At 43.1% G+C, this 17,634-nt stretch overlaps 1 protein-coding gene across 6 annotated transcripts in view; it reads left to right on the plus strand.

Moving 5' to 3' along the window:
* Positions 1-17,634, plus strand: part of EPN2 (epsin 2) — a 357,746-nt gene that overhangs the window by 14,610 nt on the left and 325,502 nt on the right. Inside the window, exon 1 of one of the 6 annotated variants that reach the window (XM_069210118.1) lies at positions 6,951-7,054. The exons of the other annotated variants lie outside the window; for them this stretch is intronic. The gene's annotated coding sequence lies outside the window, so the exon portion shown is untranslated. Of the gene's footprint in view, positions 1-6,950; positions 7,055-17,634 lie in introns of those variants that run through there. 6 annotated transcript variants of the gene reach the window in all.

The raw sequence follows: 17,634 nt of genomic DNA on the forward strand, positions 1-17,634 counted from the left end.
TGAGCAAAGCTACACATGTACATTTGCTTGTGCTAAAATACAGTTCAGATATTTTCTAGGAGTACAATTTTCAAGTCTACTTCTGTACATCTTTGTGAATTCAAGAAATACGTAAACCTGCACTAATGTAAATACATATACAGTAGGTGCCCTTTTATGACTTTCTTTAAGAATGGGGCACCTAATGAGGTCTAGCGTTAACCAAGACCTTTTTGTTTTTATACATTTCTCTCTCTCTCTCTCTCTCCTGGCTTTACTATGAGTGATAGAAATCTGCTCTTTCACAAGGAGCATATCAGCACACAAAGTAGTTTTGTTCAGTGGCAGGAACTATTGTGGCAGTGTGTACTTTTTGAGACCAAAAAATATTTTTGCTTTTTGCCAATATTTGTTAGTCGTGAGGGCCCAGAAGCTCTCAAAAGAATAAAGTTTACAAAAGCCATGCCAAAGCGAGACAATCATTGACAAAACCAAAAGACTGACCACCAGTATAGGACCTATTGGCCTTGCTAGTGCTTGTTTATTTTCATATTTTACATACTCTTGTTAAAAATGGTTACACTGATTTTTTTGTAATTTTTTTTTCATCATGAATATTTTTTGGGAAAACTAGCATGCATCAACACTTTTTAATAAATTATTTTTCAAAGAAATGGTACCTAAAAATTCACAGTAATTTAGCAAAACTTGTTTTTCTTAATTGCATTTTTTGTGAACGTTTTATTTTGAAACCAAAGTATCATCAGTCTTGTGTTCAAGCTTCTGCACATATTTGCATCTAATCAGAGAGCTTGCTAGGAGCATTATACGTAGCCTCATATTGTTAAACTTTGCAAACGTCTACACACTTTTTTTTTTTTTTACCTGAAACCATTGTAAGTAGTGCAGTCCAAGCTTACAAAATGTATTTATAGTGCTCACTCTAATAACAAAGGCTTTGCATCAATGACCCATAAATACAAGTAAAAACAAAATTAACATATGGACACAAATATTACCTCTACGCAGACAATTCCCTTCCCTTCTCAATAATGTGATACTGTAATCTGGCAGCCAAAGGGTTTATGCTGCAGGGAGTTGGGCCCACTTGTCCCAAGGACAAAATAAACACGAAACCTTGTTGTCCTTGACACCAAGCAATACGTGCTGGATGTTAGACTATAGGAATTCCACATCCCTGGCTTGTCCCCCATCGTCATGGTTGTCGTCATTCTCTCATCACAAATCAGGCTGTTAGACATGGTGTAATGTTTGAATTGGACTGCCCTTTCGTTTGAATTGGACACCTAACATACCTGCACTAAGCAGTACTTCTACAGAGCCATAGTGGCCTACTTTTGGGCTCAAGTGCTATCTGAATAAGTACATTCTCTAAAGGGTCATTACAGTTACTTTTGGAATTTGGCTGAAACAAACAAAACCAAGGAGCCTGCGCTATAAAAGCGGATTTGGCTTTATTAAAGTAACTTTTTGTACACCCTCAATACCGTGGAATTAATGGCTCACTTACCCCTTGACCTGTTGAGGCACACATTATGTCAGGTAATTTGGACATGCTTAAACTTTTATGCTCAGACTTGTGAAGGATAGTTGTACATTTAATGAACTTTTTGTCAGAGGTGATGAATTCCCTAGGATAATTGTACAAGACCAGTCCAGTTGCCCTAAACCATACTCTGTTGATAAATTACAGGAGAGCTTTTAATTGGAAATGATCTTGCTAATGATTCATAGAGAGCAACATCTTAAGTGTGTTTAAAAAGAAACTGAATTCAGTGACCAGTTAAAAAGGGAACTCACCCTGCACCTTTTACTATTTGGAATACTGCAAGTATAACAAATCAGTTCCAAGTTAGATTGCACATGTTTTGGTCTCTTGTCACGCTATACCATTACAATATACCACGCATATTGTTTCTAAAAGTGTCAGCCATTTTTAAACAGTCAAGAACTATGAAGCACAGTATTTTAAAAATGTATAGCACAGCAAACAAACACTGGCAATACCAATATTTCTGTAGCCTGTTATTAAAGGCAGGACCTATTTGCTTTGCAACTGCTTGTTAAAGATTTCTTTAAAGCAAAATAAAAGCATGTTTCCTAAACACTTTCAAAGATAACCTTCTATTAGTGCTTATATACTTTAAAAAAAAACACACCTGGCAAAGAATATGCTAACAGTTGAGTATTTTTCTCTTTCTGTTGAGCCGATCCTTGCAAGTCCGAGCTCTGCTTTTGCCTGATTTTATGATTGCAAAAGCTTTTCATCTTGGTATTGTCCATTCAGCGACACTCCTTTTCCCAGCATCCAATCTTCGTGTGTATGTTTCTTACGTGACTGGAATAATGGACAATTGTATATGTCACACCAGAGTAAGTTGTTTAAGTTACTCGTGAAAGGCATGTGAGTGAAAATCTACTGTAAATATGCCTTCTGCAATTTTCTGAAGCTCTCCTTGTTAAGATGTATCAGACCTGCTTGGGCAAGTCTTTGTTTCTTTTTCTTTTGCCTTTCGAGTTAATTTCCTCCACTGAATTGCCCTAGCAGTCCAAACAACTAACCTCGTCATCATTGTTGCCCTTATCATCACATGATGGCAAATTCCTTCCGTGCATGCCAAATCTATAGTGCATCTGTACCTAACAAGTTACACAGTGTGCTTTACAAATAACTATAAGGCAATACAAGCAAGAAGGGAGAATAAGCTGGAGACATGAGAGGCAGAGTACTAGGCAAAAGAAGAACAAAGATTGATTCAGGTAGGGATGGAACAGGTGGATTAGAAGCTTCCTGAAGGTTAGTGCATCTGGTTGAATTCTGATTTAGGGAGGAAGGGAGTTCTAAAGGCTGGGTGCGGCACCACGAAAGAAGGATGCGTTCATGGCCTCTGGTTATAGGAGTGAAATCTTGCTCCTCATACCACTCTTTCCACCAGAGATGGTAAGAAGTGAAGCAAGGTAGGAAGTTATCATGAGATGAGGGGGCCTTGTGAGTGGGACAACCCGTTTTGAAAGGTACTCTGGCATAAATAGAGTCAGTAAAGATCCTTTAACACCAGTGTCACCTGATCAAGTATCCTTGTTCAGGAGATCAGCTGAGCCATAGAGTACCTTCTTGGGGGGGACTAGAAAGGTGAGAGGGAAAATGGCGGATTGCCATAGTCCAGACAGCAAATGATTGGTGGACTGCAGTTCTCCATTGGGTGGGGATTAGGATATGTTTTTATTTTTTCTAATTTCTGTGGTTTTATAGTTTTAACCTAGTCTGTGCCTGTCTGTAGATTACATTCCTGTTCCTTTATTGTGCGGAGCTGTGATTTAAATTGTTGGAAGGTAGTGCCATAACAAATTTGTTATATGCATGCCTTTCCCAGAAAGCAGATTTCACTCTCTTATTAATGTAGTGACTCTTTTCTTACATAAATGTTCACGGGCATGTCCATAAGAGCAAGAATGTTTGTTTGGATTAACAATAATATGCTCTTCATACTCTCTAACAAGTGACTGCTGATGAATTTGGCATTTGTAGCAAACTGCTAGACCTGTAGATATTCTCTGGACAGTAGTTGATTTCTTTCTTTCATAGCATACTCCCAAACTTCCTTATATTTGAGTGCACAACATCAAAGAACAAAAACTAACAGCAGCAGTTAAGTAGAACTTCACATAAACGCGAAAATATAAAAGCAGTACACTAAAGAAGTCAGTTGTTAATGTTCTGCAAAAGGAAGTCACTCAGTTCAGCTTGTTGAGCTGTAATGGGAGGCGGCTCCAAAGTCCTGGAGCCAGAAATATCTATGATCCTTCTTGACTTATTAGTGCATAACGGAAGGTTCCTGTCCATTGATGCCGATTGACGTCGTCGGGAAGATATTACCGTCCATGTCATGTAGGCCATGAGGTTCATGCGCTGATCCCTGGAAGTAAATTGTAATACAGAGAAAATAAACCCTCATATGACCACTATGAGAGATTACTTGCTGTGGTAAAACCCATGTAAACTTGCAGCAATTTGATGAATCGTGCGCACACACACATTCATATGTAGATTGCTGTGTGCAACCAACACACCTGAGTGTAGTTATTCCCAAAGCTTTTCATCATACCGTAAGAGATCCTGGACACAGTACCCGCCTTTGCCGCTTTTTGTCACTTCAAAGGACGTTTTTTGCCATATTAATTGCTGAATCATATGAATGTAGGTATATTCATAATTTTCATGTAGATCCATGACCTTAAAATAAATTGCTTGTATTCTCGCCCCCATCCCCAAACAACACTTTTTTCTCAGTTGTTATCTAAAATATTATAATTTTGTGGACTAACTTCGTAGTAGGCCGTGATGGCAGTTCCTCTGAAATGTGGACAGACCTATTCAATAGGGCCTTTCAACAAATAGCAGTGAATATTTGCCATGTTTGACACTTCAAATGAACCAGGCGTTTCAAGTGAGAATGGCAGGTGAGCTAGAAAGCCCCAAAGTCTGCTTCTTGTACAGTATGTCCAGTCTACAGAATAAAAATGTCCTAGAAATTTATTGGTATGGTGTATGTATTGTCCATTAACATTTTGGAAAAAAATAACGTACACGCTTAGTTCCTGTTTTCTGGCATTAACCTCCTAAACATTTTTTCTCAAACACCTTATTTTACCAAGTGTTTGACAGATAGTTGGATAAAGTCTTAGGTCTCTTTGCCACAACCTCTTGCCTTCTGGACATTATCTTCCCTCACCATTAAGGTGGTCCCCCTCCCCCGTTTGAAGACAGCGCGGGCATATTATGCCAAAATCTGATGGGTCTTTGTATTCACATGGATGGACTGAGTTGAAATATCCGTGGTTGGTATCCTTTTTTCAGGCTGCCTGAAAATAAGCCCTTTTTAGGTCTAGTGTGCAAGCGCTTTGACCTGTTGTAAGAAGTGTGGGCTCTTAATCATGCCTACCGCCCGCCCGCCCCTCACTATCACTAATTCATGGGCTTGCCTTTCAAAAATCTTTTGTTATCTTTGGTAAATGCTTTACCTTTGTCCCTCCTTGGTGCGGTTTTATTACTTCCTTAGACACCGACCCTGTTACATGGATAATTATACATTTGCTGATATGTTTGACTGTGAGCAAACTTCTTTTTCCTTTTGTGTCTCTCCTTCATGCGCATGGGGGACATGGAGCTTTGAATTGGCCACTTATGTCACATGTTTTAATTTTAATTTTCAATTTATGTGGCAAGAAAAGTCCAGTTAGGAATTTACAACACTAATAGCTCTAACTTGAGCAAACACGAGACCCATTGTATTGCAAATGCTTATTCATCCTCAGGTGGGTTCATCGGAACAGTATGTGCTGCCTCTTACTATTCAGCTGTCTCGGAGTCTTGACTAGATACTGAAGTAACAGGTTATCAACTCTACCTGTTACTTTAATTGTCTTTGCTAAAATTGCATATAAATATCTGAGTTGGTGGTTGTTTGTTGTTGTAAGGTTTCCCACCGACAAGCCGGTGTCCTCAGAGTCTTCTCATTCACACCAGTAAACAACTACTATATAAAGAGCCTTCTAAGCAGGAAATAATGGGCCCACAAAAAGGATGATCTAGTTACCTATTTTCTTTCTTTCTAGATTCCTGTAAACTTCCCTTGAAGACTTTATATTGGAAATGTTTCCCATTAATTTGTTAACTGATGGGTTGTGGATTTTACAATTGACCTTGCCCGCAGTAGATTGTAGTATGTTACCTTTAAAGATAAGAAAGCAAACTGAATCAAGCAGTGTGGTCCCAAGTGGCTTCCAAATCTTAGATCAATCAATCAGGAAAGGTTGAGTTAAACTTTCACGCAGCAGTGTTGGTGTATTTGAGGTTAAATATATTTTTAGTAATCCTTTTCGCATGGTATTTATAATTTTCCTTATTTTTTTTCTAGGCTTCTCTAGGAGAACTGATTGATTCAGGGACGTGGTTTCATTTAGTAGGGTTCAAATTAATGCTAGTGTGAAAAAATGTGTTCTCAGGGCTCCGTGCCAAGTTTTGTACTAAAGCTAAGAAGGAATTTGAAGAATGGGGCCTGAATTCTGTTTGTGGCTTTCCGCCCAAGTAAATAATGCTGGAAGTCTACTTATTCCACGGCAATACGTTATTGTCTGCAGATGCTAACCGGAAACATTGTGCTAACGCCTGGTTAGAGGAAAATAATTGTGCATATTTATTAGTCATGGGACTTCATGGTATGTGAATAGAGCACTACCCATTTCTAGGTTGATCACCCAAACGTAATCCGTTGTTGCTTTGTTCCCCACATCCTTTGTTTCTCTCAACCATCACTTCTTTCTGATGTCCCAGAAATGTGGAATAAACTTTTCTATTTGAATGTAATTATGGTTATCCAATGGCCATGTCCACAGCTTACCTGTTCTCTGCGTAAGAGAAAGGGCACTGCATGATGGCATTAGATCTTGTGGGGCTGAGTTTTCTTCCATAGCTTTTACAAGTTTGACAATTTACATTTATTTTATGTTCCTAATTAATGTGATAATGTACCTTTTTATGTTTTTTAAATTTGTTTTTATTTACATTTTCTTACAGGTTGTATATTTGGAAAATACTTTGCATGTTTTTCTGTAGCCTTTGAAAACTTAAAAATTATAATTCTCTGAATTTCCACTTATCCTTGTCGTAGTTGGGCTTTCACACCTAGCAAGACTGCTGGTTTAGGGATGACAACACTTCTGTTTGTAGGTGACTGAGTCACTCCTACAACAAGTCACAACTGTTGGCCCAACCCTCCCGGCTCACAAGCAGTACCTCACCAAAACTCAGACAGCAGAGATGATTTCTGGCAACCTTACGCATGGACTCTAGATAAGACCTCTCAGGGAAGGCATGGTGGAACTGAAGTTACCTCTTCTCTTTCCAGCTCTTCTTACCTTGGAATGAGGTCTCTAGGTCAGACTCAGTGGTGACAGATGACGTGCAGCTTAGATTGCATCTGGAAGGAACCCCTCTAATGACCTTGTCCGTGTGAGGTGTATTTATACAGGTCATGTAGGATCCCTGATGCAGGTATGTTCCTAAACAACTGATAATGTGGCAGACTTGTATCAGCAATTGCATAAACAATCCCAAACAAGTGTGCATGATGTTCCTTTCGCACGTGAGTGAGAAAGGGACATGATGACAATACCTACGTGTATCACTGATACTGACGTCGATGATGACGACTTCTCAGAATGGCGCTGATAATGAAAATCAAAACATTTCTTATAAAATGTAAGCAATGATAAAAGCCAAAACAAGTAATAAAATAAATGGAATAAAACAGAGCATACTAAGTAGGTAAAAGGTCACTAGGTGATGGGACAACAGGCCTGCAAGCCAAAGGCTAAGCTGACTCCTGTGTCCCAGTGGGGGAACTAAAAGTGATTCACCACATCCTCGCGTGCACCTTTACAACTGCCTTTTCACACACCTAAATCTCAGTTGACAGAAAATCTCTTAGATGCATGTGTATGCCCTCATTAGGTGGAAACCCACCAGATAGCTCAGTTGTCTGGTTTGCTAAAGACTGCTGGGGGACATTTTGAAAATGTCCCTGGGAATGGATTCCGCCCATTGCTTATCTTTGGCTTTGTAACTCACAGTAGCTTGCTTTCTATTTGCTGGCTTTATTTCTTTTAAGCTGAGTTAGTCTCTCCTGTGGAGCACCACTGCTCCTTGTATTCTTCCATGAGTGCCTGCTTTCTGTGGAGAGACCTTGTCACATTTACTGTGCATTTAAAGACAGAGGTAAAAAATCAGACTCTGTCTTCCGAGGGAGCTTGGAGTTTACTTTTCCTTCTCTGACTTCAGAGTGAGAGGATGTATGTGACAATCTTGCTAGCTACCGAGGTTCTGAGTACAGGCTTTTTTCTAGCACACAAGAAAATGTAAATCTCTGTTAATGAACTTTGAAGATATTTACGAATATATTAGAATTAGGAAAGCACAAATTCCGCACATTTTCTGTAATTCTGAAGTGTGGTGGAAACACATATTTGAATACGATCAAACCAAATCAGTGCACTAGATGTGGCCATTTCCAAGCATTATCGTTTGTGCGATGTATAGTTTTAGTAGTAAAACTGTATGTCTGTAGAAATATGGTCATTTCAATTGCAAATATGTTGTCTGTAATAGCAGTGTGCTGCCACACCATGCTTACTTCACTCCACTCACCTCCAGCCACTCTCCATCATGCCACTCTTCGACATGCTTGTTCGTACCACTCTACCACATGCCACTCCACTGTATGACAAGCTCCTCTACTTTATTCTATGCCCTGCTACTCTGTGCCCCGCTTCTTTTTGCCCCTCTACTCTGTACCATTCTAATCTATGCCCCTCCAATACACACTGCTCCCTCCAAGACACACTGCTCCCTCCAAGACACTCAACACTTTATGCCAGTCTACTTCACTCTACCCCACTGAACTCAACTCCCTTCGCGCCATTCCATGCAACTTTAATCCACTATGCGGTCCCCCACTTTGTGCCTCTCCACTGTACGAGACTCTGCTCTCCCTTACGCCACTATTCTGTCTCTCTAGTCCACTTTATGCCACTCTGCTCCACTTTACGCCATTCTGCACCACTCTGTCCCCTTCCACTCAGTGTCCTTCCACTCTACTCCGCTCTGTACCACTGTACTTTGACACTAATCTTTTGCACTCCACTCTGCCACTCCACTCACTCTAATCTATGACAATGTACTCCACTCTACTGCAACACTATGTGCCACTCTCCACTCTGTTCTGCCACGCTCTACTCTACTCTGCCACACTCCACACCACTAAAGTTTAGCAATGCTGAATAGCAGACATGCTGGTGTACAGCATGGGTAAAACACATTGACAAAGCCAATAGCTTTTGTACAAGTGAGACCTTTTTGCTTCTCCAATGCTCGTTTTATCTAGAGATTTGAACAGTGTGCTAAGCCTTTCATTTGCGACACTCCACTCTACCCTAGGACACTCCACTCTACCCTGGACTCTGCCCTCGACTATTGGCTTCTTCAATGTTTGTTTTATCTAGAGCACTTGCACAGTGCGATCAGGCTTTCATTTGCGACTGCTTTAATGGAGTATGTGATGCAAAAAGGTAATCATACCAGGAAATTCATTTTTTTCATATGTTTGCATGCAGGCACTTTCAGGTTGTGCCTTTGTGCACTGGGGGTGAGATTAAAAGAACTTTTGAACATTGTTGAGATTTTTTTAGCTATAGAATTATTTTGCATTTTCCAAACTGGTATTGAGGTGTTTTATCTTTTTAGCTACACACAAGTGAAGATAATTACAGTGCTTCCTTCTGATATTGGCCGTTTATGTTGGCGGACAGAGCTGGAATGTGCAGTTTATTATAAAGCACTTTTCATCTTACAGATCACGTATGAAAAGTGGCCCTTGTGTACCTGTGAAGAGGTTAGTGAAGATGCTTTATGTTCCTTTTTGTTCCTAGTGGTCCATCTATCATAGCTGGAATACTATTAGTTCCTTACTCCAGGCTAATGCTTCTGTGCTTGTGCCTGCCTGTGGCAGCTTCAGTAATTTCTAGATTGCCCAGAATCCATCCGTCTGGCCTACTTTATATTTGTTAAGCAAGGAGGGGTATCTAGAAATTGATGCTATCCATTGCACAGATTCATGTCTCAAGGTAACTTCAAAAATGCTATGCCTGATAAATCACCTCATACACAATTTGGCAGGAATGCATTCCATTCGCCCATCTTTTAGCTCCACCTGGTTTCCAGATTACCATGAGACCCCTCACTTTTGGTTGTGTCTATATAAATTAAAAAAAAATGTAGGTACACATGCCAAAAAATGCCACAACTGCTGCACCATGGCATTTTTTTTCCTATAGCCGTGCAACACAGCATTAGGGATGCTGTACAGCAAACTAAAAACCATTGCCTACGTCTATACGGCCAAAGGCGCGACCGGTTGGCTTTGCCAATGCTTGTTGTTTGCTGTGTCTCCTTTCAAGATCTTTACGTGGATGTGCAGCACCACAGGCGAGTTATCCAGCACTTTTTAAAACTAACCTGAGTTGTAAATCCAATTTAAAAATGTCTAATGTAACACGAAGGTAACACAGAAACTGGCACAAAAATGCAGATGTCTCGATTTTCATGTTGACTGGCGTATGAAACCGTTTCCAAAACACCTTTTGATCGTGCAAAACGGTCCGATACAGGTTGTTCCTCTTCTGTGAAACGTAATTCCTTTTTCCTTATTTTATCAAGTCCTGTTTGCCCAGTTGCTGGGTTTGCTAGTGTGACTTAAAATTTCATTTGCTTGACCGTGATCATTGGTGGCAATCGCACTGTATGGAAGTAGTCATTTGGTTTTACTTATAGAGCAGACTGTTTCGATGGGTTTTGTTGATTTTTGACTGTAAATGCATGGTTTTGCAATAGGCAAGCAGGTTTTGCGTGCGGTGCTGCGGCCTAGTATGTATCTTGTTCTAGATTCAGCACTGAGATCTTCCCTCATGTTTTTGATGCTGTGTGAACACCCTGGCTGTTGAAGTAGGCTGATCCATTAAGGGACAGTGTGCGGATTACTCTCCACACAGAATAATGTGTCTGGGTTATTAAGGATTACTTTTTTTGCACTGTCGACTTAAAGTGTATTCCATGGTTCTCGTGGCTGCATGAGATCAGCAGTAGTATCTAGCACTATAAATTCTTACTTCTTGCATGTGTACTTCCTAGAAAGCAGGCTTCCTAGCAGCTTCATTTGCATTGCACTAGCTGCTCGATTTCTTTTGTTCTCTCCACGTCCGTCTTCCCCATTCCCTTATTTAGGTCTGGCTTACAGACTTTAGCTTTTACCTCTCTGTTTTCGAAGATCTATTGTGCACAATAACAATAATAAGTGGGGTCTTTTGGTTAGCCTATTGCTTACCATTTGTCAGCGACCTTGTCAGTCTTATTTCCTCATTTGTAGTTTTTCCTTCCTCTTCTTGTGTTTTTCCTTCCCCTGGAGAATAGCTTCTTTACCATCGTTTTTTCCTGTAACTTTTTACCCCCCATCTGTTCTGCCAGTGCTCCCCTGCATTACCATTATGGGGGGCGGTGTGTCACACAGCAGCAGTTTGCTGCCAATGCTTGTCACATCCATAGCAGTGTTGTATTTGCTTCTTTTTGGTCCTTGACATATGTCTAGGTCCAGTTATGACTCTAAATTTCTATCAGCATCCCCAATAGCTGTGTGTTCTTAATACCCTCTCTCAGGTCTTTAAAAAGCCATATCCCACGTTTGCCCCTTTATGTACTTACTGCCCGTCTATGGTGTCTTTTCTCTCTCCGCGAGCACGCCTCTCTTTACAAGCAGTATCTTCTCCTCATTCACCCTCCACTTGTGTGCTATGAAACAGCCCCCTTAAGGTATAATATGAGTAGCAGAAACCTTCTGCCAGATAAAGTAGAAACGGTTAAAATTTGGATTGCCTGGCTTTAGCAGACCTATATCAGGAGAGCATAGCTCGTCTAATGCCCTGTACAACGTGTACATCTGCTTTTCCATATGTACACCCTTGAAAGAGAAAATGTTTGCCTTTGGGTTCTTTCATGAGAACGTTTTTTATCTCTCTTGGGAGACCTTAGACTACAAGCATTCCCCGAATGGAATGTTTCTCAAATCATCTGTTCCTTTTCCTCCAGCAGTAAAAACATTCCAGTTCACGAGAAGCATGGCTTACCAAAAACCCAGCAAAATGCTGATCGAAAGGTGTGGGTGCATGTGTGTAGCAGAAGTCATTTTTTTTATATGGCAGTGTAAAGTTTGACCTGCTGTTTAGAACTGTGTACAGTGAATGAAATTATTTTTAGAGGCATATAAAAAGATCAGCTTAAACAAGAGAAACTAAGCCACTTGGATATCGTCTCTCATTGTACTTTTTAGCTCTGATTTTGGAGAGAGGATGACCTTACCCTAATGGGGAGAGTTTCTTAAGATAATTACTGAAAAACTATTTTTTTTATTAAATGTATCTGTTAGGAAGCAAACCACCTCTTTGTAATAGTAGACAGTGTTTCGCCTACAACCCTGCGGCCGTCATAGCTTTAGGAGAAAATCAGAACATAGCACTATACTCAGTCAACTGCCAAAAATCCTGAGGCCAGGGGCGATAGGAATAAGATTAATTCAGTAATTCCATTGGAAAAAAAATAAGAAAGAAAATAAAACCTCAAAAGCCCACACCCTCCCTTAGACCCATTCCGTGCCTAGCTAATATTCTGACTGGTCGGCAGCGGATGAAAATAGGCACCCCCAGCAGATGATCACATAGCTCCAGCTGCCCCCTCTCCCTGCCCTCCTAGTGGGTCCGGGAACAGACATAGGGCCCGGAGATATGTCAGGAAAGTTAGCTCATGGAATTCATGCGAAGGCAGGTTAATAAAGGGGGCCCACAAGTCAGTATATCTTGAGGGGTTGGGATCTACAGCCAAAGATAGTTTTTCCATTCCCAAGGTAAACCATAGCCTGTGCAGCCATCGTGTGTTGTCCGGGATATGAGGGGTGCCCTAGTGGGAGAGTATGACCTGGTGAGTGGCATTGAGTGCCAATGTCATCTGTTGACCCTTACAGGAGTGCAGTGGGTTAGGAAGCCTTAGAATAGTATAGGCCATAACTCGTGGTATGGTGGTCTCAAAGGGCTCGATTGATATAATCGAGAACCTGGTCCAAGAATCTGGTGAGATTGGGGCAGGTCCATAGTAAATGCAGTAATGTGTCGATGTTGCCACAGCCCTCCAACATTCTGAGGTTGTAGTATATATCCGTTCTGTCCTTGGTCAAGAGGGGTCTGACCAATTCCGTTTCCCAGCGCAGCTGACTTTTAGTCTGGGTCAATGGCTGATTCTCCCCAGAAAATTATATAAGTCTGAGACCAGCTGTCTGTCATCTGTCTTAAGGATGATCCATTTTTCTAAAGGAAGCAATGCCCTTCACCCCTCCCAAGTGCGGTTCATAGGATTTAGTGCCAGTGGCAGAGCTGGAGATATTGTTTATGGTTTGGGTCGATCAAGGAATAGTCTGTGTGAATTTGTGCAAAAGAAAGAAACCCATCTACACCAAAGAGGGAACCCAGGCATTTACAACCCCCCTTTTCATTAGCGTTTGAAGTTTTCAGAGTGCAGGCCTGGCAAAAAGTCGGGATTGGCTACTTACTGTTGGTGTCATGGGTAAGGGGAAGGTCTAGAGACCGGCCTTTGTCACTATGGTATCCCAGACACGCAAGTCCCACTGGTTATTGGTGAGGAGTAGAGGCCTCGGGCTCTGTGGCAGCGTGGTAACCACATCTCCTTCCAAATATGTGAGCCCGTGTCTGCCTGGTCCATAAATGTCCAGTGCTTCTCCGTCCATGGGCGATTCCACTCGACCACATAGCTGCGTTGCGCTGTTTGATAGCATCGCACAATCTGTGAGACTGCTAACCCCCGTGTCTTGGGCCTGTATGGCAAATGTTTAGGCAGTCGCCGTTTTTTGTCATCCCAGATAAACTTGTTAGATGCTAGTTGCAATGTTCATACTGTGTGTGGAGGCAGTGTGAGGGGAAGTGTCTGAAATATATAAAGGATTTGGGGGAGTATAGTTATCTCAACCACCGCAATCCATCCCATCCAGGACAATTGGAGGTGGCCCCAAACATCTAGGTCCCGGCGCGTCTGTGTAAGGAGATTAGAATAGTTTATGATTGTTTTGTGGGCGATCGAGCAAAAACTATGCCTACATATGGCAGCGTGTCCAGTGCCCAATCAGAAGGGTACTTGGAGCGTAGAGCTGTCTCCAGGCCAGTTTAGATCGAGAGGTTGAGTATCTGCAAATTTTTTTTTTTTTTTTTTTTGCAAGTTAGTGAACCCAGCCACTTTTCCAAACACTCGAAGTTCCTCGGTCACGGAAGGGAGAGGGCCCAGGGGCTCTGTAATGGAGAGGATTATATAATCCGCATATAAACTAACTAGATGGTGTGTACCCCCCAAACGTGACACTGCGGATATCTGTGTTATCTCTCAGCTGCTGCGCTAAGGGCTCCATGTACAGTGCGAAGAGAAGGAGGGGACATTGAGCAGCCCCCTTGAGTCCTACCCCCCCCTCTCTGGATCGGTAAGGGCAAAGACAGTGTACCGTTAACCTTCACAGTTCGCCCTGGGAGTACTATAAATACTCCCAACCCATTTGCAAAATCGGGCCCCAAAGTTAAATCAGCATAGCATGGCCAAGAGATTAGGCCAATGCACGCGAGCAAAGGCTTTTTTTGTGTCTGTGGATAGTAGTAGCGCTCCCTGCTGTGCTCGCTGTACCTTATCTATTAAATGTAGGATACGTTTGGTATTGTCACTCGCTTGCCGGGTTGGTATGAACCCAGCCTGGTCAGGGTCAATCAGGACAGGCATTAGGGGATTGAGGTGGGTAGCTTGAAAACTAGTAAAGAGCTTTACGTCTATATTCAATAATAAAATTGGCTGATATGAGCCACATAAGGCGGAATCTTTGCCCGGCTTCGTGATGACGGCGATAGTGGCCTCCCTCATGGTACCAAATGATTGCACCTTTTTTAGGAAAAGAGTTGAATAGGTTGGTCAGGAGTGGCGCTAACTCGTGTCAGAGGAGTTTGTAAAATTGGGAAGTAGAGCCGTACAGTCCAGGAACTTTCATTTCTTTCAGGTGAGCTATTGCGGAGATGAGTTCCTCAACACAAATGGGGTATTCGAGGGCTGCAGCCTCTGACTCTGGAAGTGGTGTGAGAGCACTGTCCTCAAGATACGCTAATGGATCAGTGCCTGGAGAGTCTGCACACAAGTAGGGAGTGCTGTAGGAGGCTCGGAACGCATTTGCTGCCTCTGATGCCGCCTCTGTCATAGTAGTGGGCCCAGACTGGATTGTCTTCACTGCCCCGGCGTGGGTTTTGCTGCGCAAGCAATGTGCTAGCATCCTACCGCTGCAGTTATTGCTCAGGTAGAATTCATGCTTAAGGCACAATACAACATAATCGGCCCAGTCCAGATCTAGGCCCTTGAGCTGGAGTCAAGCTTTTTCCAACTCCCTCCACACTTTCTGCGCACCAGTGCCCTTATGAATAGCTCCCAGGGCCGCTACCTCAGTTTCCAGGGCCATTTGTTTCCTCCCTTCTGCATCGGTTGTCCGCTGCGGCTATCACAATCATCTCCCCTCGGATTACTAATTTCAGGCCCTTCCAAAAAGATGCTAGGGGCGTGTCATTTGTATCATTAATTTGTAAATACGATGCTACCAACTGTCTTAAGAGCAATGACATTAGTCCGGGAGTGTAGTAGGTTATCTCTGTCGCCAAGGAGGCCTCGTCGTTTGAACGGAGGGGAGTCAAAGTGACATATGTATCGGTGCGTGATCTGACAAGGACCTTTTTGTGATGTCAGCATCCGTGATCAAGCTCGATAAGGGGGAAGAGGCTAGAAAATAGTCAATTTGCACATAATATTTGTGTGCCGCGGAGTAGAAAGTGTAGTCTCTGGCTGTGGGATGAAGATCCGTCCAGATGTCCTGTAGGCAACAGTCAGCAAGCCACCGATGACCTGCAGTAGAGAGAGCGCTCGTCTGGGCGAACTGTTGCCCCAACCTATCTGGGTTCAAGTCCATAACTAAGTTAAAGTCATCCCCCACTAAAATAGCCTCATCCGGTGATTTAAGGATTGGGGCGAGTGATGAAGACCGAAAGGTCTCCTGTCACTCATGTCGGACATAGATATTCACTAATGTCAGCATAAACGTGTCGTATCTAATGCCAATTGCAATCATATGCCCCTTGATCTCCTTAAGAGTTGACAGGATCTCACCCCGAAACCTAGAGGAAAAGAGTAAAGCCACCCCTCCTCACCTGGATGTGTCACAGGACCAAAGCTGCATGGGGAACCATTGTAATTGCATTCTGTGCGTGTCCTTGAAGAGCAAGTGTGTGTCTTGTAGGAGGCTATATACGCCTCTTTCTGCTCTAGGAGGGAAAGGACAGCTAGGCTCTTAGTTGGGCTATTAAGTGCCTGCACATTAAGACTAATGATTTTTAGATGAATCTTGCACTAGTGTTGGAATAAGAGCGGTACGGGTCCTATTTGCCAATATATGTTTCCAATAGAGTTCCTGCCGTCCTCAAAGGGCCGTCTTGTCATTGTGTGGAAAGTGTGGTAAAAGCACAGGGATAGGTCATAAACTAATACTCCAAACACACTTAGCCAGTATAAGTCTAGTAACCAAGTAAATAAGTTAAAAAAAAACAACACCTGGTTCTCAAAAAGTAATGGGCCCCACTGGGCAGGGAGGGCCAACTTCACCAGTTCGAGGCAGATACAGTGTCATCCTTCCAAAGTGGGGGAGTCCAGCACTTTTCACAACAGTTCACTCTCTGTCCCCACCAACGTCTGTCCTGCCTGCTCATAAGAAAATCAGTACAGGGCCCCTATTCATGATACAGCTGCTTGGTCAGAGTTGCCGGTCAAGGTGGCCAGCACTGCCTCTCGCTCAATTGCCATATAGACCTGGTCCGGGCGGTGTGTTACTGGAAGTTTCTGTGGTTTCTGCTTCCAATGGCGTTTTGATTGGCCTTGTGGTTGGGACCTTGCTGAGATCCATCCCATCTCAGGTGAGGCCATGCCCAGAACTGTACAGGCCTCGCGTAAGGATCGCAGATGATGCCGTTTGCCTTTATAGCGGAAGATGTTCCTGAAGAGACGTCCGGAGAAATTCCAATGTTCAGCAAGTGAATTGTAACCGGTCTAAAGCCCCGTCGTTTCTGGAGAGTGACAGCTTCAAGGTCCTGGTACAGCACGGGGAATGATCTCGGAAGTGGAGGGGCTGGAGCTCTCGTGCCCTGTGAAGGATGCTTTCTTTCAGGCCTAAGTCATGTACACACACTAAAATGATGGCGGGAGGATTCAGCGCCTGGCGTGGCAGTCCCACTCGGTGGCATCAGTTAAGCTTTATGGTCGAAGGCACTGCATCCCCCAATATGAAGCTAAATAGGGCCGTCACATACGCTTGAAAGGTCGGATCCTTCCGTCGAAATAGGCACCCCCCCCCCCCACGGATACGAATATTCCACTTAAAGCGGTTTTCCAAATCTTCAGCATCAGCCTGGAGCTTTATTTCTTTTTCTTGAAGATGAAGGAATTCTTGCTGCATCCTCTCAAGTTCTTCATGTCGGTCATCATCCTTATATTCTAGCGATGCAATATTTCTCCCACCTCATCCAGGTCCCAGTGTGCATCCCGTAGATCCGAGGAGAGGTCTCACACAGTCACAGTCATTGTTGTTGGTGGTGGGTTCTAAGCAGGTGCACAGTGGGTTTGGGGGGGGGGGGGAGGGAGTGATGCCTCCTACCTGTGGCCCAGTGATCCTCCTGGTGCTGGGCCTGCTCTGCTAGGGCACCAGGACATCCAGGGCCCGCACCATAGTTCACACTCGCCGGCCAGTAAGGGTCACCACGAAGGCCTCTGTTGACCGGCCCACGTTCGGGACACCAAATCCTGGTGCCCCCGCCTTTGTCTTTGCTCCTCGCGGGGCCTCACTGTCGACCTCACTGTCCGCCCCGCTCGGTCCCAGCTCTGGGCCGTTCAAGGCCGCGGGG

This window comes from Pleurodeles waltl, chromosome 10 (genome assembly GCF_031143425.1).
Source record: "Pleurodeles waltl isolate 20211129_DDA chromosome 10, aPleWal1.hap1.20221129, whole genome shotgun sequence".
Lineage (NCBI taxonomy): Eukaryota > Metazoa > Chordata > Amphibia > Caudata > Salamandridae > Pleurodeles > Pleurodeles waltl.